Genomic DNA, 14997 nt, shown 5'->3' with positions numbered 1-14997 from the left:
AATATTTAGATTTTGCTTCGTAACAGCGTAACAACTCTGGAGTTTCCTGCTAATGAGGTGATTTGTAGACGTGGGGGGGGGGGGGGGGGGGAAAGGGGCGAAGTCACCCCACCTCCTCCCACCGTTTGTGGATGTGGGAGATAGACAGAGAGAGGGCAACAGACAGGGACGCAGAAGAAGAGAGAAACAGACATACGGAGAGGGAGACAGATGGACACTGAAGGAGGCAGAGCATAAGAAAGACAAAGACAGACACAGGTTGACAGTGAGAGACAGAAAAAGAAAAAAAAGACCGCCAGAAAGACAGACAGGGAGAGAAAGAGAGAGAGAGAGAGAGAGAGAGAGAGAGAGAGAGAGAGAGAGAGAGAGAGAGAGAGAGAGAGAGAGAGAGAGAGAGAGAGAGAGAGAGACAGAGACAGAGACAGATAATCAAACGGAGAGATGTCGCTCTCTCTCTCTCTCTCCCTCTTTCTCTCTCTCTCTCCCTCTTTCTCTCTCTCTCTCCCTCTCTCTCTCTCTCTCCCTCCCTTTCTCCCCCTCCCCTCCCTCTCTCCCCCTCCCTCCCTCCCTCTAACATGCACGGTTAATTCTTACCTTAATGAAACAAAGAATATATAAATTACTGCTGTAAAATAATATAAACAGCGAGAAAGACAAACACACTAACCTCAATCAATTTAATTACTGGAATTTCGTAAATAAAAATATATATATAATAACCTGCAAACATTATGTTCTTATCTAACTTTAACTACGGAGCAGATGTATCTAGCTCCTGAGTCCCGCCTCGTGCGTGTGTTGACTATTTGTTCCTTCTGGGTCGAGTTCACAGCTCCTGGGCCCCGCCTTTCTTTTTTTTTTCATAGGCACTCGGATCCCTATGATGTAGCTGTTTGACGCTCGGGTACTTATTTTTCTGCTAAGTACACAAAGGCACCGAAATGAAAGGAACTCTAACTATTTCTGTCTCGGCCCGGGAATCGAACCCGCGTTCTTGGAGTGTGTGTGTTTGTGTGTGTGTGTATACTCACCTAGTTGTGCTTGCGGTGGTTGAGCTCTGGCTCTTTGGGCCCCCGTCTCAACTGTCAGTCAATCAACTTTTATTTCACACACACACACACACACACACACACACACACACACACACACACACACACACACACACACACACACACACACACACACACACACACACAAACCTTTGGGGCCTCGTAGCCTGGTGGATAGCGCGCAGGATTCGTAATTCTGTGGCGCGGGTTCGATTCCCGCACAAGGCAGAAACAAATGGGCAAAGTTTCTTTCACCCTGAATGCCCCTGTTACCTAGCAGTAAATAGGTACCTGGGAGTTAGTCAGCTGTCACGGGCTGCTTCCTGGGGTGTGTGTGTGGTGTGGGAAAAAAAAAAAAAAAAAGTAGTTAGTAAACAGTTGATTGACAGTTGAGAGGCGGGCCGAAAGAGCAAAGCTCAACCCCCGCAAACACAACTAGGTGAATACAACTAGGTGAATACGCACACACACACACACACACACACACACACACACACACACACACACACACACACACACACACACACACACACACACACACAGGAAGCAGCCCGTAGCAACTGTCTAACTCCCAGGTACCTATTTACTGCTAGGTGAACAGAATACATCAGGGTGAAAGAAACTCTGCCCATTGTTTCTCGCCGGCGCCCGGTATCGAACCCGGGACCACAGGATCACGTGCCCAGCGTGCTGTCCGCTCGGCCACCGCCTCCCCCGGTGTGTGTGTGTGTGTGTGTGTGTGTGTGTGTGTGTGTCTTCTGTATATGCAGCTGTCTTAACGTGATCAATGTCCGCCACGGGAGATGGGGTGAGAGGGAGGGGAGTGATTCTAGCCCGAGTCCTTCAATCGTCCCCCCATCCAGGATGGTCCCTAACAGGCTTCCTCTATCCAACAATCATCTTCATTACTGTGCATATGCTGGAGTTGAACTCTAACTGCCACTTGCTAAACCCTATTCTGACAGCTTGTTCCAAGTTTTCTACACCTTTTTGCAGCCTGTAACAGACAGATTTAGTTACAGACAGGCCACTTGGGCTGGACGGTAGAGCGACGGCTCTCCACAGAACTTGGGGGATCAGGTCGTCTATTGCTCCGCTAAACCAGTTCAGTGTAATTACCAGGCAGATGTTGATTGTCCCCCCATCCAAGGTCATCCAGGGGTCAAGGGTCCTCGTGGTGTACCGGAGCAGCTGGGCCATCACATGGCGCCGTAATTGATCTCCTTATTTGTCTTACCAGCTTGTTACTTCTGGCAAGTTGCTCGAGGCAGTGCTTGCCCTCGGCGTGCCCCCCCCCCGGAAACCTCTTGTGATGGCTTGTGGCTTTATCCTCGTGGGTCACTCAGTGGCTAAGGTCACAGTGTCACAGGTAAGGTCACGGTGTCACAGGTAAGGTCACGGTGTCACAGGTTAGGTCACGGTGTCACAGGTAAGGTCACGGTGTCACAGGTAAGGTCACGGTGTCACAGGTAAGGTCACAGTGTCACAGGTTAGGTCACAGTATCACAGGTAAGGTCACAGGTAAGGTCACAGTGTCACAGGCAAGGTCACAGGTAAGGTCAACGTCTCACAGGTAAGGTCACAGTGTCACACAACGCTTGACAAGCCATTAAACTTGACAGCGTCCTCTGGTAATTATTATGACAGTGTGTGCGCCGTCAATCTGGTAACACTGAGGGAGAACTCCACTACTGCCAGAATAAAAAGACATAGAATGTCTGTACTCTCACCTAGATGTACTCAACCAGATGTACTCAACTAGATGTACTCAACTAGATGTACTCAACCAGATGTACTCAACTAGATGAACTCCCTTAGATGTACTCACCTGGATGTTCTTGCTCAGACCCAGATGTACTCAATTAGATTTGTGTGCACATATTATAGTTGTGTACTACCCTATTTGTGCTTGCGGGGGTTGAGCTCTGGTTTTTTGGTCCCGCCTCTCAACTGACAATCAACTGATGTACAGGTTCTTGAGCCTACTGGGCTCTATCATATCTACACTCGAAACTGTGTAGATAGTGTGTGTGTGTGTGTGTGTGTGTGTGTGTGTGTGTGTGTGTGTGTGTGTGTGTGTGTGTGTGTGTGTGTGTGAGTGTGTGTGTGTGAGTGTGTGTGTCACGAAGAAATTAACACGTGATGAAATATGTAGCAATTTTTTAACCACGGAGGAAAATGAAACAAGAAATTCCTTCAGTACTTTCATCTTAATCAACACATGATCAGAAGGATGAACACATTGCAATTCGATTGATTGATGAAGATTAAGCCACCCAAGATGAGGCACGGGCATTAATAGCCCCTAAGTGACAATTAAAATAAGGAAACTGCATATAGAGACATATTAACCAGAACGTGAGAGATCTAGGAAGCAGTAATACTAATGAGATACTGAAGATTACAAGGGATTAATGATCTTGATTAAATTGTGCTTGACACCTTCTTTTTGATAATTACTAACTCAAATTGCTTTTTTTAGTTTAATTAAAAATGTGTCCAAATTGTACAAGCACCACTATTAATGTTCATATTAAATGGCTTTGTAATTTGTATTAAAGCAGATTCAGTAATGTTTCTCTTGAAAATCATTCTATAATTAGTTACTGAAGAAGACCGCTCTCAATCAATTTGGGGGAATTTTCAGACAAATTAATAAATAGAGCATTAGATAACCGGCCATTTTTTCTTCAAAATATTTATGGTGCAAAATTCGAAATGTAAAATCTTTAGATGTTTAACCTGTTCCCAAATTTTAGAATTATTTTGAAATTTTGTCATTTTTTCGTGTATACCAAAATTATTATTAACATATTTTAATGGAAAAAAAATCCATGTACAAACAACTCAGAAGGACATAGGTAAATGTTTTTTTTCAGTTTATAACCGTTATTGTTTATCGGTCAGCAGGTTGTGGTACAAGGATGGTGGTTAGTGGACAGGTTGTGGTACAAGGATGGTGGTTAGTGGACAGGTTGTGGTACAAGGATGGTGGTTAGTGGACAGGTGGAGGTACACCACAGTTGACGGGAGAAAGGGGAAGGTAGGGACAGCCAGGGGGGGGGGACTAGTTGACAGGTTCAGACGCAATTGAAGTAGTGGTGCCCACTTTTTGCGCTATGGGACGCAAATATATTGCGCTATTTTTGCGCTCCACAGTGCGCTATGGAACCAACTGGGAACTCCACCTGTATACTGCTATGCTGCCGCTGCTGCTGCTGCTGCTTCTGCTGCTGCTGCTGCTGCTGCTGATACCGCTGCTGATGCTGCTGCTGCTACTGCTGCTGCTACTGCTGATACCGCTGCTGATGCTGCTGCTGCTACTGCTGCTGGTGTGGTGGTGGTACTGGTTGTTACCGTTTTGATAGTCATGGTGCTGACAGTGCTTCTGTTTCCACTGCTCGTAGCAATGGTGGTTCCTGCTTGTCCTCCTGCTGTTTCTGCCGCTGTTTCTGCTGCTGCTGCTGCTGCCCTTCACGGTTTCTGCTGCCTGCTGCAGATTGATATGCTGTTGATTTTTTGCGACCAATCCCAGCAGCCATGTTAGCATAAAGATAAATACTTCAGCGGCTTAAAAAGACAAAAATGCCCCATTTTTTTTAGTTCCGCTTTAGAGAAAAGAAGAGTGGAGAAAACCCTCCCAAACAAAACCCACGGAAATGCATATTGGAAGCGAGCATGGTCAGACTCTTGGCTTATGCATAGTGTGTGTATTGTTTCTGGCCTCAGGGGAGAGAAATATCTTACCTATTTCAAGCTCTTAAAAACTCACACTCACACACACACACACACACACACACACACACACACACACACACACACACACACACACACACACACACACACACACACACACACTTTATATATGAGCGTTATATGACAAAGAGTGCTGGGAAGACGGGACACCACGAGCGTAGCTCTCATCCTGTAACAACACTTAGGTAATTACACACACACACACACACACACACACACTAGCATATGTGTGTGTGTGTTACTAGTTCTAGTAGTTAATAAATGGAATGCATTTTGGAAATGATGTGGTGGAGGTTGAATCCATACACAGTTCCAAGTGTAGATATGATAGAGCTAAATAGGCTCAAGAACCTGTACACCAGTTGATTGACAGTTGAGAGGCGGGAGCAAAGAGTCTGAGCTCAACCTCCTGCAAGCACAAATAAGTGACTACACACATACACACAGACGCGCGCACGGGCATCTCGCTCGCACAAAACAAGATTCTCAAAATCAAAACTGAATTACACAAAGGAAGTGGACTGGGAAAGGTTAGCTAACATTAAACAGAAGCACTGTTAGCTGTGATCGTCAGGAATTAGCTAAGATGCTGTTAGTCGTTTGCTTTGTGATTAGGGGAGAGATAGAGTGTACAGGCGGGAACGTTTGCCTGAGACCTGTGAATGTAGAGGAACTGGTGGAGTTTGTTGTGGGAATACACCAGGGGGAGGAGCTTCTTGGGTTTCCTGATACTAGTTCAATACAGAAAAAGTGATGGAACTATCTATCTGTGATGAACTATTTATGTAGACGTGACAACCACCCTCTCATGGAACGACACGAGGGGGTGTTTGGTGTGTTTTTGTGGGTGGTGGGTATTATTTATTATGGTGGTAGTGGTGGTGGTGTTGTGGGTGGTGGTAGTGGTGGTGGTGTTGTGGGTGGTGGTAGTGGTGGTGGTGGTGTGGGTGGTGGGTATTATTTATTATGGTGGTAGTGGTGGTGGTGTTGTGGGTGGTGGTAGTGGTGGTGGTGTTGTGGGTGGTGGGTATTATTAATTATGGTGGTAGTGGTGGTGGTGTTGTGGGTGGTGGTAGTGGTGGTGGTGGTGGTGTTGTTGTGGGTGGTGGTGGTAGTGGTGGTGGTGGTGGTGTTGTTGTGGGTGGTGGTGGTAGTGGTGGTGGTGGTGTTGTTGTGGGTGGTGGTGGTGGTGGTGTTGTTGTGGGTGGTGGTGGTGGTGGTGTTGTGGGTGGTGGTAGTGGTGGTGGTGTTGTGGGTGGTGGTGGTAGTGGTGGTGGTGTTGTGGGTGGTGGTAGTGGTGGTGGTGGTGTGGGTGGTGGTGGTGTTGTGGATGGTGGTGGTGTTGTGGGTGGTGGTAGTGGTGGTGGTGTTGTGGGTGGTGGTGGTGTTGTGGGTGGTGGTAGTGGTGGTGGTGATGTTTTTGGAACTTACTTAGCCTGTAGTAATGTTCCATTTCTATTTGATGCCTCTTTCGTGGCGTATTGTGAGGAGGGTAGGTGGCGGGGGGGGGGGGGGAGGTCGGGGTTTGTGGTGGTGGTGTTGTTAGGGGGGGTCGTGGTTGTGATGAAGGTGGCAGTAGCGTATAACGAGAGACAAAGGCACAAGTAGCAGCATCAGCGGCAGCAGCAACAGCAGAGTAAGACAGCAACATCACCACCAAATTGCAGGCAGCAAAATAAAAAAAAAATCGTACTATTCATCTCCTTTAGTATAAATTTAAATATGAATTTATTTCGCTGAGACCACGTAACCCCCCCCCCCCCCCCCACCCCCCGCAGCATCACACATGCTCATCTCCACCACCCGAAGCATCATATTCTCCCCTCACCACTACCATGCTTGCCGAAAATGAGTTTCACACTGCATGCAATATTCCTTCCAAGGTATGATGTCTTTGCAATACTCTGGACATATATACAGTTCTTAGTTTTCCTTGACGTTATATATATATTGCTTGAGAATGGTGTGTGGGGGGGGGCGTGGCCCTCACAGCCTCCAAGGTAAAATAAATTAAATAAATAAATTTTTATTCAGGTAAGGTACATACAAGGTAAGATACAAAAGTTGATAGATTTATAGATAGAGCTAGTACATACAATGCCTAAAGCCACTATTACGCAAAGCGTTTCGGGCAGAAACGTCAGGTTAGGTTAATTTTCTGGACAAAACTAGGTTAATATTTTGTCCGTATCGGATACATTCAGGAAGGTGTTCTTGTAGTGGGGATGGTGCTCATATTCATCGTCGCACAGGACAGTGAAAATGCTATTCATATTCACTGCAAAACAGGACCGGAAGAAATGATTAAGACGAGCGGCACTGGACAACAGATCACTAACAAGTACTCCTTGTAAGACATTAAAAACATTAATACAAAAGAAGGTTCGCCGGTAATGTAGAACATATAAATTTTGTTATCAAGAATCTAAGTGGCTTCAGCAAAGGTAAATCTTGCTTGGCCATCTTACTGGAGCTCTCTGACAAGATGCTAACAATTGAACAGGTAAGAGAGGGCTGGGCTGACTGCATTTTTCTGGATTACCAGAAAGCCTTTGGCACAGTACCAGACTATAGCGACCCCTATACAAACTCGATAAACAAGTTGGTGAATTGGGAAACGCAGTAAAGTAGGTGAAAGAGCACCTTTCAGGAAGAAGAAGGAGACAAAGACTCATCAGAAGGAGGTACCTAAGCGCCTAAACGGTACCTAAAGCGCCCATCCTGTTCCAATTATATGTTAATGATCCAACAGTGGTCATTCTTATCCATGTTTGCTGACGAGGGCTAAGGTAATGAGGTGAATCAGAACTGATGAGGATGGAGCCGCTATCTTAACAAACAAACCAAAACAAGAAAAACTCCTAAAAATAAGCAACAAGGCTCATTCCTGAGCTACTGGGACTGAACTATGAAGAAAGACTGAAGGAATTGGACCTCGCTGCACTAGAGAGAAAAGAAGGAATATTGAGGACATAACTATGAACAAAATACTAAGTAGGTTGAAGGGGGCAAAGTAGTGGCAAAGTAGATATAGAAGCATTGTTCAACTTTAAGCAATTGCTTAACGACAGGACGTAATTGAGAACACAGCTGTCACAGGGACGTCAGGCAGAACATTTTCAGTCTCAGAGTCGTAAATAAACGGAACGAACTACAAGTTGTGAAAGCCAATTTTGATACACAATTTTAAGTGTAAATATGATAAGAAAAGGAGTGAAAGAGAGTCACTGTATTGAACCAATGATAGGCGTAAGGCGGGGCTTAGGAGCAGAAGCTCGACCCTGTAGTGACAACTAGGTGAGTACACACCAGCCTCTGTGGGGCCTCACGGCTGAGAGGACAGCGCTCGGGAGGGTCGTAGTCCTAATGGCCCGGGTTCGATTCCCGGTGGATGCGGAAACAAATAAGCAGAGTTTCTTTCACTCTGATGCACCTGTTCACCTAGCAGTAAATAGGTACCTGGGAGTTAGACAGCTGAAACGGGCTGCATCCTGTGTGTACTCACCTAATTGTACTCACCTAATTGTGCTTGCGGGGGTTGAGCTCTGGCTCTTTGGTCCCGCCTCTCAACCGTCAATCAACTGGTGTACAGATTCCTGAGCACAGGAATGTGTGTGTGTGTGTGTGTGTGGGGGGGGGGGGAGTGTGTGTGTGTGTGGCGGGGGGGGAGTGTGTGTGTGTGTGTGTGTGTGTGTGTGTGTGTGTGTGTGTGTGTGTGTGTGTGTGTGTGTGTGTGTGTGTGTGTGTGTGAGGGAAATATAGAATATATGACAGGAAAAAATAGGTCGGGAATCAGTACCTTTGACAACTGACAGTTGGAAGGGCGGGGGTCCAAGAGCTAAAAGCTCGATCCTACAAGCACAAATAATATGTACAAATAGTAAATACACACGCACGCGCGACATTCCCCTCCCCCCTTCCCCCCTCCCACCCCCCCCATCCCCCTCCTAAACGACATTCCCTTCAAAACGATATTCTGACCGTTCGACAAAATTCCTCGCATCCATTTAATTTTCTTTTCGAGTGACGAAAACAATAACAAAAATCTAATGCAAACAGGACGAGAGAAATCAGCGAGGCGGATGTTTCAATCATTTCGGCATCACAGCCGACGGCCTGACCAGGCAGGCAGGCAGGCTGGCAGGCAGGCAGGCAGGCAGGCAGGCAGGCAGGCAGGCAGGCAGGCAGGCAGGCAGGCAGGCGGTTGTGTCGCCTCACGGCAGGTGGGGGGGAAAAAAATGGCAAGAAAAATAGACCCTGTAATATTCTGTAACTACTTTGTGCGACGCGCGATATTCCCGTATCGGACTTCAGGCGCAAATGGAAGGTGGCGTTCAGGGCGCTGTATAGGGACGCTGTCTGGCCTGCGTGGGTCGGGGGGGGGGGGGGTGCCGGAGCGAAGTCACGGTATGGAGAGAGAGAGAGAGAGACAGGTAGTGAGCGAGACAGAGAGAGAGAGAGACAGACAGCTAGAGAGAGAGAGAGACAGAGAGAGAGAGATAACAGCAAGTGTTGCCAGTGTGTGGATCATCACTCGGCTTCCTAATTGTTTACATAATAGCGCGTAGCATTGTGCGCGCTTAAATAAGAAGCCGCATAAGTCCTCTAAATGTGTGGCAACTCACAAAACGTTTGGCCGATCCTCGTCCCCCCGCTACAGTGACGCCTCGTCGACGTCAGTGACGAGTCGACGTCAGTGACGAACGTGACCTCAGCGACGAGGAGTGACCAGTATCAAATGTGTGCTTTTTGTACTCACCCTTTTGTGTTCACTCTTTTATGTTCACCCTTTTGTGTTCACTTATTTGTACTCACCCTACTATATTGACTCACCTATGTGTACTGGTCTATTTGTGCTTGCGTGACGAGCTCTAGCTCTTCAGTTTCGCCTTTTCCAGCCGACGATTGTCTAATGCCATGCTTCCTGACCTCGTTCTCAATCACATCCAGTATGGTGATCCTTCTGATAGACTGTTTTCTACATCCTGCTGGTTTGATTCATTCCATTTCCCAAGATTTCTGTGACTAAAAAGGAGAATATTTAATCATCTCTTACGGTCATGTGGTTCCCTGTTTTCCATATCATGAGTCTTTTGTTATATTGGTATTTATGGTTTATATCGCATCGCTGTCCTCACTATTAATTCATTTAAGTATTTTATGAGTCTATCAGGTCACCCCCCCCCCCTTTTCTCTCTCTCTCTCTCTCTCTCTCTCTCTCTCTCTCTCTCTCTCTCTCTCTCTCTCTCTCTCTCTCTCTCTCTCTCTCTCTCTCTAGCCATGTTATAAGCCTCTATATATACCTTTTCAAGTGTCCCTACATGTTTTTTTTTGTGAGAGATGCTCCAGGATGAAGCTGCATTCCCTAGAACTGTTCTCACGTAGGTGGTACGTACAGTGTTTTGAATTCCTACTTATACTTAGGTCGCTGAATGATGTTCTGAACTTTTGCCAGTCTAGAGCATGCTGCAGATGTTATTCTGTTGACATCTGTCCCCGGCTTTAAGGTTGGGGGTTATATACGTCGCTATATGTCCTATTCTCTCGTCTTTATAGAGAGTTTCCATTAATTTGGTAACGTTTTTGTGGTCTCCTGGCATATGTTCCCATTTCCGTCACATTACACTTGCTGAAATGCGGTAAATATGGCTTGAAAGTTGTGTGTGTGTGTGTGTGTGTGTGTGTGTGTGTGTGTGTGTGTGTGTGTGTGTGTGTGTGTGTGTGTGTGTGTGTGTGCGTGTGCGTATATATGTGTATGCGACGATTTGGCATAAATGACGAGAACCGCGTCTCTAAGCTTGAAGTGAATGACATGAGTGACGTCCCTATAAGCTTGACATGAGTGACATCCCTATAAGTTTGACGTGAGTGACATCTGCTTACGGTCTGGATTTCAGACGTGCAAGATAGCGCTGCATCCCCAGCCAATCGCTTACAGTGTGTTCTGCGAACATGTTCACATTACTGGGGGATGAAACTCACATAGTAGATCAATTTTAAGATGAGAATGCTGATACATGCATTACATAAAGAAATGTATGGGGGGGATAAATGAGACAAATTGATGATTTAATTTCATGGGATGTGGAACAGTGTTGTTGTCAGCAGTCGCAGCAGCAGCAGCAACAAAGTGGCTCTGACAATGTTGCTAGCAGCAGCAGCAATAAGAGGTCCTACAACATCGTGGTTCTGACAATGTTGGTAGTACCAGCGTCTGACAAAACTGGTAGAGCAGCTTTACCATCCCCTAACCGGTTCCTGGTACACAACGGAAGCTCGTGTCGCTGCTTGAGACGAAGTGGAAGAACGCCCCAATATTGTCACCCGACGAAGAGTAGCCTCAACAAAGACTAATATCAGCCTGTGGAATTGGCCGAGAAGTAATGATAGTCGCGGCGAGGCACGCTATTCTGGGGTCGTATCACAAAGCTTCCATTACGCTCTACTGTTTACGACTCGCTTGTAGCACAAAGTCAGCTATGATACATTAAATTCTGTATTGTGAATTCTCGTAAATATAGATTTTTGGACGGGTAATAATATTAATAATGTTCTTATGAAACAATTCAGAAGTGCAATTTTGGGACTTTCTCTTCCCCCACTGTGGATGATACCTGCATTGTTTATGTCATATATTTTCTCCTCTGTTGATGATACCTGTATTGTGTATACCATACCTACCTCCTCCCCACTGTTGATGATTCCTGCTCTGTTAATATCATACCTTTCTCCGTGTTGATCACACCTGTATTGTTTATATCATACTCTTTTTCCTCTGGAACATACCTGGAGAGGTTTTCGGGAGTTCTTCTACTCCCCGAGCCCGGTCTAAGGCTAGGCTAAACTTGTCATAACTTGGTCTAATAGGCTGTTGCTTGGAGCGGCCCGCAAGCTCATATATCCACTACAGCCTGGTTCGTCCGGCACTTATAGCAAAAACCTGTCTAAATGGCTCTTGAATACATCCACCTTTGTTCCGACAATATTTGTAATGCTTGCTGGTAAGGTGTAGAACAGCTTTGGACCTTTGATGTTAAGACAGTTCTCTAATTGTGTCTATGGCACCTCTACTCACTGGTTCTATTCTGCATTTTTTTCGTACCTTTCGCTCCAGTATGGTGTTATTCTACTGTGCAAATTTGGGTCCTGGTCTTCCAGAATCTTGCATGTATATGTTATTTGATACCTCTCTTGTCTCCTTTCTAAAGAGTACATTTTGAAAGCTTTGACACGGTCCCAATAATTTAGATGTTTTTTCGTTTCTGTGCGTGCCGTATATGTTCTTTGTATTCCCTCTAATTCAGAGATCTCGCCTGCTCTGAAAGGGAAAATGAGTACCGAGCAATACTCAAGACGGGACAGCACCAGTGATTTAAATAGTGTCAACATTGCTGTGGGGTCTCTGGATTTGAACGTTCTCATAATCCATCCTATCATTTTCCTGGCCGCCGCTATATTGGCTCGGTTATATTCACAAAATGTCAGGTCGTCAGACATCATAATTCCCAGATCCTTTAAATGTTGCTTTCCTTCTACGAGTAGGTCTGATTGTGTCCTGTACCCTGTGTCCTGTACCTTGTGTCCTGTACCCTGTGTCCTGTACCCTGTGTCCTGTACCCTGTGTCCTGTACCCTGTGTCCTGTACCTTGTGTCCTGTACCTTGTGTCCTGTACCCTGTGTCCTGTACCCTGTGTCCTGTACCCTATGTCCTGTACCTTGTGTCCTGTACCCTGTGTCCTGTACCCTGTGTTTCGTATAAGTTCCTCGTTTCCACCATACCTCAGTACCTGGAACTTATAACCGTTAAACATCATGTTATTTTCAGTTGCCCAATCGAATACTTTATAAATATCTGCCTGTAGTTTTTCAGTGTCTTCTACAATGGCCACTGGCAATTTTCATGTTGATTTTTGAATCATCTGCAAAGGATGACACGAAGCTGTGACTAGTTTTTTTCTATATCCGAGATAAGAATGAGAAATAGCAGTGATGCAAGGACTGTGCCCTGAGGTACAGAATTTTTCACTGCACTTGGGCTTGATCTTACTTGATTGACTCTCTGCATTCTGTTTGACAGAGAGTTGAAAATCCAACGCCCCACTTTACCCGTTATTCCTATTTACCTAACTGTATGGTCTATCACTCCATGGTCACCTTTGACGAATGCTTTTGTAAAATCTATATATACAACATCTGTATTTTGTTTTTCCTTTAAGGCTTCTGTGATTTTGTCATAGTAGTTGAGTAACTATGACAGATAGGATCTTCCCGCTCTAAATTCATGTTGTCTTAAGTTGTGAAGTTCATTATTTTCCATAAAACTGAAAATTTGATTCCCAATCACTCTCAAAAACTTTTATGATGTGTGATGTTAGGGCAACTGGTCAATAATTTTTTGCCAAAGCTTTACTACCTCCCTTGTGCAGAAGAGCTATATCTGCTGATTTAAGTGCTGCTGGTATCTACTGTATCCAGGCTCTTTATCCATATTACACTGAGCGCTCGCGCTACTGGTACTTTACATTTCTTTATGAATATTGAATTCCACCAGTCAGGACCAGAGGCTGAGTGCATGGGCATGATACCCATGCACCAATATTGTTTGGTATTGCATTTTGTTTGGTGTGCATATGTTAATGATACCTGCATTGTTTGTCATACCCTTCTCTACTGTTGATGATACCTGCATTGTTTATATCATACCCCTTCTCCACTGTTTGATATCTTTATTGCAAAAGCAAGTCCATGCTCTTGGTACCTGTTGTGCCAATATATTGTTCCTATACAGATAAATGTTCCGATATCGTACACGCGTCTGCCGTTAACAGTATCTGCCCGTCACTCTTATCTACATACAGTGAACGGTACCAATATGTCATGTATGTATTAATCTTTCCCCGTTGGTAATTGTGTGGGGTGCCTCCTGATACTCCTCCCTCCACCTGTTGCCTGTTTATATTTAAGCTTGCTTTTGCTCTCGTGTGTAATAAATGGTTGACGGCACGTGGAGGAGAAGTGGAGAAGTGAGAGAGGGCCCCATACAGGTGTTGTTAAGAGTAGCACAAGAGAGGGAATCGAACCCCGGGGTGATGCTAAGTGCTGCACTAGTGACGAGTCCTTCACCAGGGTGTTAAATGCATGTGAAGCAACAGCGAGGGTGGATGACATACACACAAGGGTCTGTTGTTAGAGCAGATTATAGGTTCGTGCGAGGGAATTATCAGGGGGAAAGCGCCAAGCCATTGCAAGGAGATGAAGACACAGTTAGCGACGCTTGTAAAGCTATACGACAGCATTGATGTGACTTTCTGATGCTAGACAAGGAAGGATTTTCAGAATTCGCCGCGCTGAGAGAGAGATACTGGAAGGTTGCCCGCTCTACTCAGCAGGGTCTAACTACAGTACCGAGGTCCTCCTCTCATCCTCCTAACATATCCAGGAATATGAGAAATAATGATAATATATCCGAAACGCCATCACAAAGTATATCAAATCATCGCTTCACTCTCTTCCTGTGTTATTTAATTTTTATTTTTGACAGGAGGGTATAGGGGTATAGATGTCTTCTGGCTCCTGTTAGCAAGATGAGACTTTTCTTTTCTCATAGATCATGGTAAGCCTTAACCACACCCCCCTTCCTCACTAGTTTTTGTTCCCTCCCTGGAACACGACTCGCCAATCGGTTTTACTCCCACGCCCCCAGTTACTACTGGTGAAGATCGAGAGATCAACATCAATGGATTGGTTCCCTGTCAACCCTCCCCGGGTTCTGTCATGGGGCTAGTGTGTGTGTGTGTGCGTATGTGTGTGTGCGTGTGTGTGTGTGTGTGTGTGTGTATGTGTGTGTGTGTGTGTGCGTGTGTGTGACTCTGGCTCTACATATGTATGTGTGCAAACGGCCACATCACTAAAACAACGGTAAGATTCCGTAAGATCCCGCAAGATACAGAAACAAAGAGCGTGGGAAAAAATCAGAATAACAGGGAAAACTATAGTAAAACCCGTAAAAAAAGAGATAAAATAACACAGCAAGCATGCGTACACACCCACACACACACACACACCCACACACACACACACCCACACACACACACACCCACACACCCACACCCACACACACACACACCCAAACACCCACACACACACACACACACACGCCCACACCCACACACACACACACACACACCCACAC

Source organism: Procambarus clarkii, chromosome 82 (genome assembly GCF_040958095.1).
Source record: "Procambarus clarkii isolate CNS0578487 chromosome 82, FALCON_Pclarkii_2.0, whole genome shotgun sequence".
NCBI classification, from domain to species: domain Eukaryota; kingdom Metazoa; phylum Arthropoda; class Malacostraca; order Decapoda; family Cambaridae; genus Procambarus; species Procambarus clarkii.
This window is presented reverse-complemented; position numbering follows the sequence as displayed.